We start from the raw sequence: 15305 nt of genomic DNA on the forward strand, positions 1-15305 counted from the left end.
AAGATTTTCCATTGTATGAAAATATGATGTTATATTATTATTAGTAATAGTCATAATAATGATGAATGTGCACATTGGAAGAAAGAAGTGCTGAACACATAATGTTTTTTGTCCCCATATAACATATGATGACATGACATGATGAGTGTGTTTGATGTGCAGGTGAATCCAGTCTATGTGTTGGACTTTGTGCTGTATTGATGAGTAGTTTAGTGATCAGAGTCCATGTAGTTTCCAGGATCACACTGAATGCAGTGCAGTGCTGTAAGCTGCTGTTGACTGTGTCAATGTGTGTCTGTGCTGCTTGTTGCTGCTGTCAAACTTCAGAGCAGGTAGTGAAGCCCGTGGTGAGCGTGTACCCAGCAGCATCCAGAGCCCACCTGGAGGGGAAGAGCTCCCTGCTGTGTGTGGCCTCAGCCATGTTTCCTCCTCTGGTCCAGTTTTCCTGGAACAGACGAAAGGAGAATCAGATGGAGTGGCTCCCTGCTGAGGGAGAGCAGCTGGAGCTCAGAGAGTCGGGATGCATTGCCACCATCTTGCCACTTGATCAGGACGCTCTCAACACGTATAAATACCGCTGCTCCGTCCAGCACGAGGGGGGCACAGTGGAGGCCCAAACAGAACAAGGTAATGAAGGCTTGGTGACTGTGTTCAGCAGGGATTCAGCTTCATGTGGAGACGCTGTCAAAGAGAGCAGAGGAGCAGAGGACTGACATTTCTTTTGGAAATCTCCTTTTCTTTTCCAGAGGTTGCAGCTCAGGCCGGCTCTTGGCATATGGCATAGGCCATATAGGCGGTCGCCTCGAGCACCACATGCTGGAGGGGTGCCAATAATTTGCGCCGCCCATTCACTCATGTTCTGCCTTGACAGACAGAAAGAAAGAAAGAAAGAAAGAAAGAAAGAAAGAAAGAAAGAAAGAAAGAAAGAATGAGTAATTTGGCTCTGGCCTTGACTCTGGCCTACACTTGGGGTGCCGTATCACATGAGCACTGACTACTGACTGTGCTGCACATTGAAAGTGGGGGATGGGTTACCGATGTGGATCTCAGGTCAGAGAGAGAGAGTGACAGGCCTGATAATAAAGCTATGTCAGCTGCTAAGGATGTTTATGAATCATCTGAATGTCAAGCCTGTAACTTATCTGGTCAACTGCTGCTGCTGTTTCCTGTTCCTCCTCCTACCTAGAATGTTTGACCACTATGGACAAATAGTTACACATATTGTTTGGCATGTGTAACTATTTAATTGAAGTGCAACCTCTTTTACTTTCCCTAATACATAATCACAAGTAGGTAATAACGTGTTATGTTGACCCACTGGTACAAGTAGCAGTGTGCAGGCTGCAGCAGTTGTTTGTCCTTCTCTGTCTGCTGCAGCTACATGTTTTTGTTGTACAGTAATAATCAGGCTAATCGACTCTAATCTGCCATCTACCCCACTCACTGAAGCATCGGATAATTATAAAAAATGTATGTTATTATTATTTTTATTGTTGTTATTTTTATTATTACTGAATATAACAGTTAAACCTTGTTACAAATTAAATACAGGTCTTAGTCAAATTAAATAAAGCTTATTTGTACAGTGCCTACTTTATATGAAGCAGAATGACACAACAGACTTAATGCAGTGGTGTAACAGTATGGATGTACTGTATGTTTGAATACAGCTGCAGGTCAGACAACAAGCAGCAGCACCACCACATCCAGCAGATCACCTACCTCCAGCGAAATGCAGCCTGAAGCAGGTGAGTAATAATTATATGTTACTGTGGGCATTGTCTCCATTACGTAAAATCATTAAAAGATTCACAGAATGTAAGAAAATCTCTGTACACAAGGGACAAGGCTGAAAACCAATACTGGAGGGCCATGATGTTCAGGCCTCAGATGGCACTGCATTAAAAACAGACACAATTCTGTAGTGGAAATCATTACGTGTCTGATCCATAGCTGTGTTGTCATGATTATTTTTATTAATTATAATAACAACAATAATAATAATAATAATGTTTTAATTATTATTACTGAATATTACAGTTAAGCCCTGTTACTATTTGAATACAGGTCTTAGTCAAATTAAATAAAGCTTATTTGTACAGTGCCGACTTTATATGAAGCAGAATGACACAACAGACTTAATGCAGTGGTGTAACAGTATGGATGTACTGTATGTTTGAATACAGCTGCAGGTCAGACAACAAGCAGCAGCACCACCACATCCAGCAAATCACCTACCTCCAGCGAAACGCAGCCTGAAGCAGGTGAGTTCTTCAAGTACAAAGACCATCACTGACCATAGCACCATTCTGAAGAAATTTACTCTGTCTGTCTGTCTGTCAGTGTCCTTCCAGTTTCAGTGCAGGGTGAAGCTGCTCTGTGTGCTCTACACACTGCTGATAGTGAAGAGTCTGGTGTACTGCTGTGGACTCTCTCGGCTGATGATCCTCTGAAACAAGGGACCGTCCACCAACTGCACACATGCTGACTGACTGTTTCCTGCTCGCCTTTTCTCAACATCAAATCTCATCAGTTCATCTCATTGATCACTTTGATCAGCAGTCACAAATGTCAATTTTCATGTTTTGTGGTTGGTTGTAAAATGTGTCTTTTTGTGCACAGGTTAGATACAGTCATCCTACATATATAAATACATATATACACACATATATTTGCAGTGACTGAGTATAAATTCTGTGGTATAGTGTTAATTTCATCCTCGAGTTTATTTCCACTTTGAATTGTGACTTGTATAATAATAGAAAATGAAGCTGAATCATTAGCTGTCTGCTAGATATTTGATTGTTTTAGTATTTTTCTCTTCTTGTCTTTCTTTTTAATACATTATGCAGAGTGTGGCAGCTTTGACAAATTATTTCAGTGCAACATTCTCAATAAAGTGAAAAATCACAGTGTGTTTTAGAAACAGCCTTGTTTTTATGGATTTCAGTTTGGCTTCAGAGCAACAGTCAGAAACAGAATCAACTTCATGGGCCATGTATGTTGACACCTACAAGTCATTTGACTCTGGTTGTAAGTAGCTCTCAATATACTTTCACACAGCAGCAAGAACAAATGTACAGGAAGATGTGAATATAAGCATACAGCTGAACAAGGACAACAAAGCTAAAGAAAGAGAAGTGAACAGAAACACATAGCTATTATGTACAAGTCAGTAGGTGAGGCTGTGCCACCAGGTTCAGTGCTGAGCCCATTTTATAATTATGTCAGTGTTGATGTAAAACTCTACGCTGATGACACTGTTGTTTGCATGAACAAACAGCAGAGCGAGCTGCTTTGAAGCTACAACTGCTATAAAATGATCACACAGCAGCTTCATCAGTCTGCCTCCAGTTTGAATGTTGGCTAAATGATGACTGTGTTTATTTTTCATCACCCAATAAAATGTCATTTCGCTCTTAGAGCTTCATTGAGATGAAATGGATTGGTATAGTTTCTGATTATACATCAACTAAAATGTATATTTATGTTACACATTTCAAGATTGAATCACGAAATGCTTCACAAAGAAAAACAAAATGTATGAATCATGAAGTAAATATGACATCATTTACTCACATTATAAACATTTATATAAAAACAAAAAAATGACAAATGATAAATTGTCTTTGTATTGATGTTGTTAAAAATACGCACACTATGATCCTTTCCCACATGTCTTAATATGTTGTGTTATGTTCCAAGTTGGGGGCCAGCTGCAGAAACTCAGTAGTAAAAGTAAGAATAAGTAAAAAGTCTGATACAATCAATCATTATTGAATGATACTTATCAATAATAATTAATAACCAGGACGTTGTTTGTAATTTAGCTAAACTTGGAGTAAAAGCTTCACCTGAACCTCCTGAGATGTATTTGATTTAAAATCGATCCTTGAAGCAGTTTTGCGTCTCGTCTCCACCAGCTGAGCAGCAAAAGCAGAACAACAGCGCCATCCTCAGCTTGTTATCAGTGTTTACACCAGAATCATTCAGCGTGTTTTGACGGCAGTCACACATCATCACACAATACATGAGTGAAGTTGTGTTTGTAAGTCAGAGGAAAACAGCCATGAAGCTTAAAAACAGGCTTCATGCCACAATAATGTGTCACATAAGGAGCGGTGTGAGTGAGGCACAGACAGCTGCACTGATACAAACTGAAGCTCGAAGGTGACTGACAGGAGATCAGTGGCTCAGTGGGGTTAACCAGGTGAACTGTTTGAAACTGACCACTGACTGAGACGGACACTCGACTCTGACGGCTCTGACAGCAGCTTTCTGATCAGCTGGAACCTCATTACGAGACCTGAGGTGAACCAACATGGACGCTCCACTTCTGCTTCATAAACACAAACAGATTTATATTTTCCAACAACAAGATGACTTGTTTGTCTCTGTGGTTTGTGTTTCTGTCTGAGTGGTTTGTGTTCTGTCGCTCTGATCGGTGAGAACAGATGAACGACATGTTTCTGTAAATGTTACAGTCGTGGAGTCGCTGCTTCAAATCCTCTCGTGGTCATTTAAACAGTTTGAGGGCCAAAAGTTTGAATTTGTCAGAAATTGTATTTCTTAGAGAGAAGAAATTTATGAGAGGATGGAACATTTCATAAACACCAACATTTAACAATTGTTTCTTTTCTTTAGTGGCAAAAACAATTTAATGAGAAAAGAAACAAGAAAATCAAACAATAATTAATCATGATGTACAGATCATGTATCATTATATATAATAATGAGATATTACTACACATTATTATTATATATATATATCCACAGTTTGATTAAATTGTGTTTTAATATTATTGAATAATTAACTATGAAACAAGTTAAATGTGAGAAAACAAACCTTTGCACACACTGACAAATATACAGTATATGTGGACTTTGCTCCGTTCATCAAAACAAGCTGAAGGATATTTCACTGGATGTTTCTGTAGTTTTGCATATAAAGCACATGTTTTTATATGTTTGTTGTTGTATTCACTAAATATTTAAAAACTATGCCTTTTCTGTGTATAATTAATCTATTCTCAGTATTATTTATATGATGGTGTGTTTGTCTCCCAGGTGAATAAGACAGATGAAAGCTGAGACAGTGAGTACTGAGCGCTGAAATCAAACTGAAGTTCCTGTAATTCTTTAACTGGAGTCCGTGGTTGTAACTGTCATTGTGTTGTTCATGTGAACAAGTGCAGCTGATGGTGAGAAGGCTGCAGAGCAGAAACCCACACAGCCCGTCTGCTGCAGGAAGGAAGTGCTGGTTGGCTCTCAACAGTTTTTTATGAGTCCTAATAACCACTGAGAACAGATTCACATCTGCTGCTGTACACACTCATCAACTCCTCTCCCTCTCTGGTCTGGTTTGTCTTTTCTCTTGTTGTCTGGAAGCCTTTTTTTCCACTGAGCCCTCCACCCACACAAAGTTGAACTGAGCCCAGAGACCAACAGTGACCCCCCACCTGGAGCTCACGTCCATGGACTTTATTTATGGTGATTTTAGCCATCAAAGCTTCACTTTACAGTTCACACTTGGTGTTGATGAGAGCCAACAAGTCCTCATAGAAAACTGACAAAAGGCTTCATTGTCAGCGGCCTGAGTGTTTTCTGATCTGACGCCTCAGTGGTTCATGTCTGGTGAGGATGTGTCTGTTACACTATCTGGTTGGAGGAGCTCGATCATGCAAACACATTCTTGTTCATGTTCAGCAACTCAAAGAGCTTTTTGATCAAATAGTCCAAGAAGTGAGGAGCTCCAGGAGCTAGACTCAGGAACTAAATCAGGAGCTTTAGTCTGTTCCTGTCAGCATTTTCACAGCACAAACAACTGTCAAATAAAGGCTTTAAACACAGAAGCTGTGCTGTGATGTCATTATTTACACTCACTTATTACTGATGCATTTTATGAGTCAGTTTTCCTGTTTGTTACAGTCGAGCAAACTGAGAGAGGTCAACCTAACAAACACAGACAGGAAACTAAAAGAAATGAGACTGAAGACTAAAATCAACTCCACTGTTCAACTTGAGAACAAAACTCACTGACTCATCCTGAATGTTCTGAGATGGTTCAAGTTAATACTATAGCAACACCATGTGACAGTGTTTTTATGTGTCTCACTTTATTTCTGAAGAATGTTTTGACACACACAAATATGAAAATGTGAATTTACTTTCTGAGACAATAAATATATTTTATACTGAAATAAATGTTTTTCTTTATTGTTTATCAGGTCAAATGTGTTTACCAGCGTATAATAGGAACAACAATAATGCCAGTAATACTCCTCATTTACTGCTGTGTGTTTTTTATCCACTAGATGTCACTGTGGGTTTGTCGTCAGTAAAATAAGAGGTCGGGAGCATCATCGTGTCGTCATGGCGACCGTCATCAGCATCACGCGGATGTCCCTGCACTTCCCGTGAGCGACCACAGGGTGGTGGTGTTTCTCTGTGATGTTTAATGTCAGCACCAGCAGCAAACACAGAAATCCAGCATGTGATCAACTCCTTCCAGTGGTTCTGGTGCTCCTTCCAGGGAACAGCACCAGAACCACTGCTTCACATATGAGGAGCACAGCTGGACTTCAACTCTTCTGAAGCCTCCGCTGGCTCCGTCTTTACAAACTAACCCTCTGAACTTTATCTGACGTTCTGCTGGAGATCCCAAAGTTTACACAAATACCAAATGTGTCAGGCTGGATTTTGGGGATATGTGTGTAAAATGATGCAGCAGACATGTTGAAATGTTCCATTTGATGGTGAAGTGTATGGGCTGTCGTCCTCGAAAGGTGTCGGTGTGTAGTATGTTGATAAAAGATTCTTCGGAGGCAAGGCTGGGTGCATTAGACAGAGCAATCTTTATTGAAACAGATTTCAAGCCAGCGTCCGAACCAGAGTGTGGCCACTCCCTGGTATTCTCAAATCTTGGCAAAGTGATGCCCAAAATACTTTGCCTTCTGCTCTATCAGATCTCCTCTCAGACCCTCAGTCTTAGGAGATCAACCAAAATCACCCCCGTTCTCTGGTGTGTGTGTCTTTTTAGAGTCTATTCGCTCAGGCCCGCCTATTTCTCTAATTGTTTACCTTTTTGGGAACTGAGGCCCCTCTATCCTGTTAGAAAAGGATGGGTCTGCATAACATCTCTCTCTCAAGGGAATATGCGTACATAGAGGTGTGTGCGTAACTATGTTGATGTTAGTCTCTGTATACTTAAATGGAAATGTGTATATTAAGTCAACCCTGAGTCCTCTTCCTATCCTTAGATGGAAATGTATACATTGAACCTCTGAATTCCTCAGTCCTTGGTGTGGGCCTCTTCCTTTAGCTATTCTCTGACGCACACTACAAAACTAATGTGTTGTTATCCTGAACATGAGATCTCTACATTGTCTCCTTCCCAAATATTCTTAAATGAAAGCATTTGATCCTGTCCTGTCACTCAGAGCTCAGAAGGTATAAGAAACACTCAGACACTACAATGGAGTCTTGGCTTTGAATCTTTCACTCAGTGAAACATCGTGTAGCTTTAATGAAGAGACTGAACAACAGGAGACACAATAAAGATGTGACACTGTGTGTGGAAAAGGTTTGATGTGTCATAGAAATGAAATGATTGAGTGAAATGACAGAAATGTAAGGGGACGTTTAAGGCTTCAAATCACAGTGGAGGAGTTTTGTGGATTTGTACTTTAGTCTTTTCATCACAGCTGTTCAACAACAGATAACAGTCTGTGCTACTAAATTCACCACCAACCTGAATGTGTTTGTGCTCACATCAATGTTTGTTTCTATTTCTATTACACAGCAGCTTCAGCCGAGCCGTCGATCGGCAGCGGCGGCCTTATCTGTGCGCCGCAGGGGCTGATGGGAGCTCTGAGGACCTGTTAGAAACCACGTGGCCCTCGTCTGATCTCGCAGCTCGTCCTCGTTTGGCCTCAGCTGCGTCAGAGCGCCACTTCTCCCCAGGTTCACCAGAGGAAACACCACTGCACAAAATGCTTTTCCTCCCAGCTGCTGCTCTGTGCTGTCTGTATTCAGGTGAGTGTTTCCAGCCAATCAGGAGCCAACAAAGTCCACCTGGAACAAACACTGTCACACTGACCTTCATCTATCTGTCTGCTTCTCCACAGCGCTGGTTGCCATGGCAGCACAGCTGATTCAGGACGATTTCACATTGACCAGGAGAGTTGGTGGTGACGTCTCCTTCACCTGTCGAACTGACCAGTGTGCCAGTTCTTATGTACGCTGGTACCAGAAGAAAGACACAGAAACATTCAGAGCTATTCTGTATTTTAACAAGGACAGTTGTAACATAGGTTACAGGTACGATCATCCTCAGAAAACTGATTTCTCAGCTGTGAATAATCAGAACGGCTGTGAGTTGAAGATCCAGACAGTTAAACTCCTTCATTCAGCCACCTACTACTGCTCCTGTTATGTCGCCCACAGTGAGAAATGATGCGAGCAGCCTGAACAAAAACCAACAGATGAACAGATGTCAAACAGTGTTTGTGACAGGAAGAGAGCAGTAAACCACAGCCCAGGTTCACATATTTCACCTCCATCTCAGCCACAGTCACAAACACACTGAACTGAGGATTCATTTCATATTATATTTATTTATATTTTGATCAGATATTCCAGCAGGTTTATTGTTGTTTCACACAGTGAGGAAAAAGGACACAAACACAAACACAATGATAAAATAAAGAGGAAAATAATTCAATGACAAACTCAAACATAATCCAGATGAATCAGTAAAACAACAAACATACTTCAGAATATTTCAATAAAATGATCTCAAACATAATCAGATGTTTACAGCCCAACGTCCTGCTGCTGAATAAAGTCCATCCGTCCCTCACAACACTAATGTCTCTGAATGAAAACACTTCCAGCAGCACTTGTTGTTTAACACCTTTCAGCAGATTTCACCACATCATTTCACTTTATTACATTTTAAGAGACAAATCTTGGACACATGTCAGCTCAGGACTTTGTCCGCTCGTCTTGTTGGGCACATTTCCATCAGGTTCCTGTGGATGTTTCTGCTTCCCAGAGGATGAACCCTGACATTTATGGTGACCTCCTGACCTTTCCTCTAGCGCCACCATCAGGACAAAAGTGTCTCCAGACCGACACTTCAGCATCTGGAAAGTTAATGACCTGAATTTCAATCAACTGACTGAAACTTTAAAGAATGAAACACTTTGTAACATTTAAAGCTGCACAAATCAAGATTTTATATGAACAGAGGCTGAAATGACTTTGTGTCATCAAGGGCCGACAACAAACAAACAAACAAACAAACAAACATGGCCACAAAGGTCACATGTTTAAGAAGTGTTTCACTGCTCTTGTTGAAGAGGTAGAAAACCTTCAACTCCCAGAATGCACTGTGCTGCACTGGACCAATAAAATCACTGCGAGGTGGGCGGGGCTTGGTTTTGGCTCGTCTGTTCTGAAACAGGAAACAAAATGGTGTCAGGCTGGTAACAAAGGATCTGGTACTAAAATGTGTTTGTGAAAACATTTGAGGTGAGAAACAGTCGATGCAGGAACAGAATCTGTGTTTAGATTTGATCAGCATCGCCTCGTTTGACAGATTGACACAGAGACTCAATCCACTTCTGTGCTCTTTGTGTCTGGAGAGGCCAGACGGACAAACACGTACAAGTCAATGGTAGTTTGAACAATATGTATTAAAGTCGGGGTCGGTAAGAGCCACACTTTCTCAGCTGTGTGCTTTATGCTAACGTTAGCCGCTACAGGAGTGCGTTGCTGCCGCAGCAGCTCTGTTATTGGCTCAGGGGGTCTGTGCGTGTGCTTTGTGCTACTTGTTTAGCGGCTGAACGACAGTCTGTCACTGCCGCTGCTGCTCATCGCTCTGTGGCTCAGGGGCTGTGTGCTTTGTGTTCCTGAGTTATCAAGCTGCTGAAGAGCAGGCTCAGAGGCTGTGGACAGTGAACGCAGCACATCGTCATCGCTAACCATACCCAACCACCTCATGTCTCACTCACAGAAGAGACCAGCTGACATTATCATCATGAACGTGAACAACAAACATGGCTGTTGTTAGTACTCACCGCTGTCCAGCTAGCATGTTAGCATTGGGAACTTTGGCTGCACTTTCTCTGCCATTCTTGTGCCACTAGCTCGCTAACAGCTTTAGCAAACATCACCTCGCCCTGTGGAAGACTCCGGTCATACGCAGTGATGCAGAGTGCAAAGGTCAGAGTGTGAGCAGACAGACAGGTACGTATGTAGACAGACAGGTAGCCTGTCCAATCATTTCATACGGGTCAAACAGAACCATTGGACGGGCTTATTAGAGCCTGCAGCAGCCACAGATACATGATTTATTTTCTGTTATTTGTCAGAGCGTTTGATTTATTGATTGCTGTCGGGATGTTCACAGATTTTCTATCAATGTAACAAAAACTGCTTGTAGAATAACTGAGCGACCCGAGTTTGAACAGAGCGCATTCAGAATCCTGTCAAACTGTCAGAATGGCAGGATTCAGAGGAAAAATGGTCCAGAGAGAGTCAGAGAAAACTTCTTCAAGCAAAGGTCCAGAAGATCATCATCTGTAACCCGCGTTACAGCAACAATATGTAGAAATGTGTATTTTGTGCGATTTGCCAACACAACTGTGTAAAAACAAATTCCAGGTTTCTGTAACAATTTGTCAGATGTAATGAAACGTTACGTTTTAACTACAAACAAAACACTCAGGCCTTTTTTGCCGTGTGGCACTCAAAGTTTGAAGCTTTTACAACAGTGTGTCCTGTTTCTGAACACCTTATCAAACCAGTTGCAGCAGCAGCCATGTCTGTCCCTTTAGGGAGATTTCAGTCTGGTTGAAAATCGTCCAGACGCTCTGATCAACTTCCATTCTGAAGCTTTTAGGCTCAGCAATGCACCTCTATGGCTTCCTGGAGGCTTCACTAACACGTTTTCTTGGACGGTCCTCTTTCCAACCTGGAATGTTTTTCTTCTGACTTTGTTGATTTCATTGGCTTCATCAGCTCTTATTGTGGAAACAACATGGCCACTACATAGAAGATGTGATGAATTTTATTGCTGAGATGGTTTCAACAACACGTTGACAGAGGTTTCCACTAAAAAATTGCTCTACGGTCGGAGGCTCAAGTCTCTGATTATTCTGACACCACGGTCAAGTCAACATGGCTAACGTTACCACAACTCAGAGGAGGAAATCCATCGTGTTGTTGAGAGAAATACGGCTCAGTCGTCATAGTTATCAGGATGAACTGGCAATTAAACATTTAGAAACACCCAGAGCAAGTTTAACCGTCAAGAAGTATCTACTGAGGGAGGGAAGTCGTATCACCATGAATCTTTGCAGTAACATGGTCAGTGTTTTCCTCTTATATCTGATGTTTTTGGATTAATATTGCAGCTGCATTAATGTGTATGTGCCATTTTACTGCAGGTTGAGCTCATTTTAACTACTTGATGCACTGTTGGCTGGTTTAATCTACAGCAATGCATCATATTCTATAAGAGTTTATTGAGCTGAAGAAGGAGGAGACTGTTGTCAACACATAAAGGGACACTTCATCCTTCAGTTCATCACAAACGTTCAACATCAACACATCTGGAGATTCATGGTTTTCACTGGACAGGAAGGTGATGAAAAACTGTAATCTGAAAAGTTCAAAGTAACTAAAGCTGTCAGACAAATGTAGTGGAGTAAAAAGTCAAGTATTTGCCTCTGGGTAGAAGCATAAAGTAGCATCAAATGGAAATATTCAAGTAAAGAGAGTCAATTGAATTTAAATTGAACATTCCCAACACTGCATTTATATCTCCTCAACAGTTGAACTGTAAATAGTTTTATTAATTGCACATTATCAGGCCCAGTGCCACTGTCCTTTATTTGGCTCTAAGATGTAGTTACCTTTACATCTAAAGGTGTCTTGAGGGTGAACTCATGAATGGCGACCCATCTGTTGATGATCACTGTGTAATGTTCATCCAAACTGTACAAATAGTTCACTGCAACATGACAATATCAGCTGCCTTCATTTACCTAAGTCACCTCAGACATCATCACAACAGTTGCCCCCCTGAGAGGTTTGGCAGGAGCTGCCACTGGAGCTGGTGGAGCTGTCAGAGTCAGGAAAACAAGAGGTTACAGAACCACAGCCCCAGGAGACTGATTCAGCACAGGAACTGGAGACAGCTGCAGCTCAGCTCAGACAGGTTGCTGCAGAACAGGAACAGAGGACTGCTGCAAGGCAGAGCAGGAGGCCGGCAGCTGGAGGTCTGGACGGGTATCAGGAAAGACCGCTGGTCCGGCTCTGGAGCGAGTCTGCTGACCCGCCGACAAGGAAGCGGGAACAGGTGTCAACCGGGCCGCCAACTGAGGACCAGGAACTGGTGGACCTGCTGGTGGAGTGAGATAAAAAGTCAGAATCAACAAAGTCAATGAATGAAGTTCATCCTCTGGGGACCAATAATGTCTGTAGAAAATGTCATGTCAGTCTATCCATCCATCCTTTGGTCCAGGTCCAATCCATGTGGACTAAAGTAGTGGAGCGACAGACATCAGCATCCATAGAGCAACACTGCTAGTGTGTCTAAAAAGACAATAAAAGAAGAGACAGTCATGTTGATATGAACATTAGAGAAACACATCATGGAGCTAAAATATGATCCTGCTTCATCATTTGGACTCGTTCACTTCAGCCGACACGTTCAACAGCACACAGGTTTTTGTATTACTCTGTTTCACTGTGGGAGGAACATGGGCGTAGGTTTCTATATAGATGGTCGTGACATGTCACAACCAATGTTCGAGGATTGCAAAATAGTCACTACCAATATTTGTCTGCTGCTGAGCCAGTAGTAACGTTAGTGAGTGGTAGTAGTGAACATCTTCCAAACTGTGTCCGCTACTTGAAATGGATAAGAGGAAGAAACAGCTGAGAAACAGCGATTAAAAAGTTGAAGTCTCTGGAGGTGGAGGCTGCTAAATGTGCGAAGTTGACGGAGCTTTTTGGTGCCGGGACCAGTGACACCGACCCGCCAGCAGCCACAGGTGCTGCTGCGCCGGGAGACGAGGGAGGAGGACCTGACGATGATGAGCGAGTGGAGGCAGACAGGGTCAGTACCGTCAGCCTGGGGCTGGCTCGGCTAAATGTTTGAGACATGTCCAAAACAAAGTAAAAAAACGTTTTTACATTGAATGTGATGCGACCTCACTAACATACTGATGAATGCAGCTGCCGCTAATGCTAACGTAGCTGCCGCTAATGCTAACGTAGCTGCCGCTAATGCTAACGTAGCTCCTCAGGGACTGAAGTCGTTATTTTCTAACTTTGACAATCTAACATGTGGCAGCACATCAGCCCAGAGTTAAAGGGCTGTGACTGTTGGTAGTTGTGGTTGATTTTGTTCAAATACGCCGAATTGTGATATTATGGGTTATTATTGTTCAGATGATTTAGCTAAGCTAGCTAACAGATGCTAACGTCAGCGGTCTCTTGTTGCCATAGCAACAGTAAACATTCACGTGGCCTGATGAGCTGTAAACAGAGATACAAAACACAAGTAAACCTATAGCAAATAATAAATTTAATTTGCAATATTTACCATTGAATTTATTGTAATCTTTCAATTCATTTATTGTTTACTGAGGTGATAACTATCTAATAGGTATAATTTGTGTGTAAATGTGTTACTTTTACTGTAGTTTTCAAATGGCTGTGTATAGTGTTAGTGTATAGTCTTGAGCATTTTCAGGTCACAAAGATCTGGCTTTTTTGCATTGGGAAACACTAGTAAAGTGTCCTAATGAAAACACGACAAAGCCATTTGACTACCTTGTTCATAAATGATGGTGTCAGGACTTTTTTTTATGACACACACACTTTCATTGATAGGAATACTTGGTTTTGAGGAATGACCTCTATTTTGAGCATGTGACATGCTTTTGCAGGTTATCAACAAGGTTTTGCAGTTTGTACTAATTGTTTTGAGAAATGCACCAACTGTTGTGCAAATGTAAGTAATGATGTGAGAAAAACTCCACCCCGTCTCTGGTTTTGGGTTCTTCCCGTTAGTCTCGTCCCACCCCTGGTCATAACATAACTTCTGTTGTGATTTGACACTATAATGAACAAAGATTGATTGGTTGATTGCTATAGCTGTCAGTTTTAGTCCTTGAGTTCATAGCTACGTGCTTTATTTGTTAACTGCTATCAAGGAATATGACTCTCCTTTGTAGTATGTGTGAGAAAGGACGCCACGAGATTTGTGGACTTCTTCGTGGTGTCCGCTGATAATATAGTGGGCTGGTCTGGACAGAAAATGCCAGAGCTGAATTTTTGTCCCAGTCCACCCCTGGTAATGTCACTACCAAAGCTGAGACCAAACCTACGCCCTTGGGGAGGAAACCTGATCTTTCTCTCTGGAACTAAACTGTTTGTATCAGGTAAGAATAAAGCTTCATTTTCCTTCAGTTGTTTTATTGAACAAGTTGAAAATGTGTTTTTAATGAGTTTCTGCTGCTTCAGTCTTTACATGTTAGTTTGTTCATAATTAGTAGAGAATTCTTGCAGCCATGCAGCTATTGTTACATAAAAAGGTTCATAATTCCTGAAAAGATGTTCAAATCTCACTGCACAACTGAAGTTCTTCTTTATTTCTGCAGGAGATCAAACTGATTCATATAGAAAAAGTTTGATATTGACAATGTTACAAATATACAGTATTTGATCCTCTCAGTAATTCAGCACCATCTCTTGTTTTTATAAAACAACATCATATATGATATTAAACATCATTTAATATATGTCAGGAAATGTATCTGAAAAACATATAACTAAATATGTTGTATAGGATAATTAATAAGTCTTTATTAAATGGTCAAACTGACCTCATGACAATTGTATTTTATATGATGGTACATATGTCTTTTAGTGTGAGATATATTTATACATGAAGACAAACAGACACTGAATATGATATTACAATAACTATAAAATATACTCATTAGACTAAGATATAAAAGAAATTTATGTTTAACAAAGATAATATAGTATGATATACAATGGCACATGAAAATAGGTATTTTTTATGTATAATTTAAACAACAAAAAGAATAATGTCAAACCTAATTTCAAATACTTAAAAGTAAATGTATTAGCAGCGCGTGATGGTAAATATTCTGTACGACATACTGTTTTCAATAAGACATGTTATATTATATTATATCATATTATATTATATTATATTATCACATTTAATTTAATCATATGTGAAGTTCCTGTAAAGGATC

General features: G+C 40.9%; 1 pseudogene; it reads left to right on the forward strand.

Annotated features, from left to right (window-relative positions):
- LOC141017154 (immunoglobulin lambda-1 light chain-like) overlaps nt 1–15305 on the forward strand; it is a 31769-nt pseudogene that overhangs the window by 12911 nt on the left and 3553 nt on the right.

Source organism: Pagrus major, chromosome 21 (assembly GCF_040436345.1).
Source record: "Pagrus major chromosome 21, Pma_NU_1.0".
NCBI classification, from domain to species: domain Eukaryota; kingdom Metazoa; phylum Chordata; class Actinopteri; order Spariformes; family Sparidae; genus Pagrus; species Pagrus major.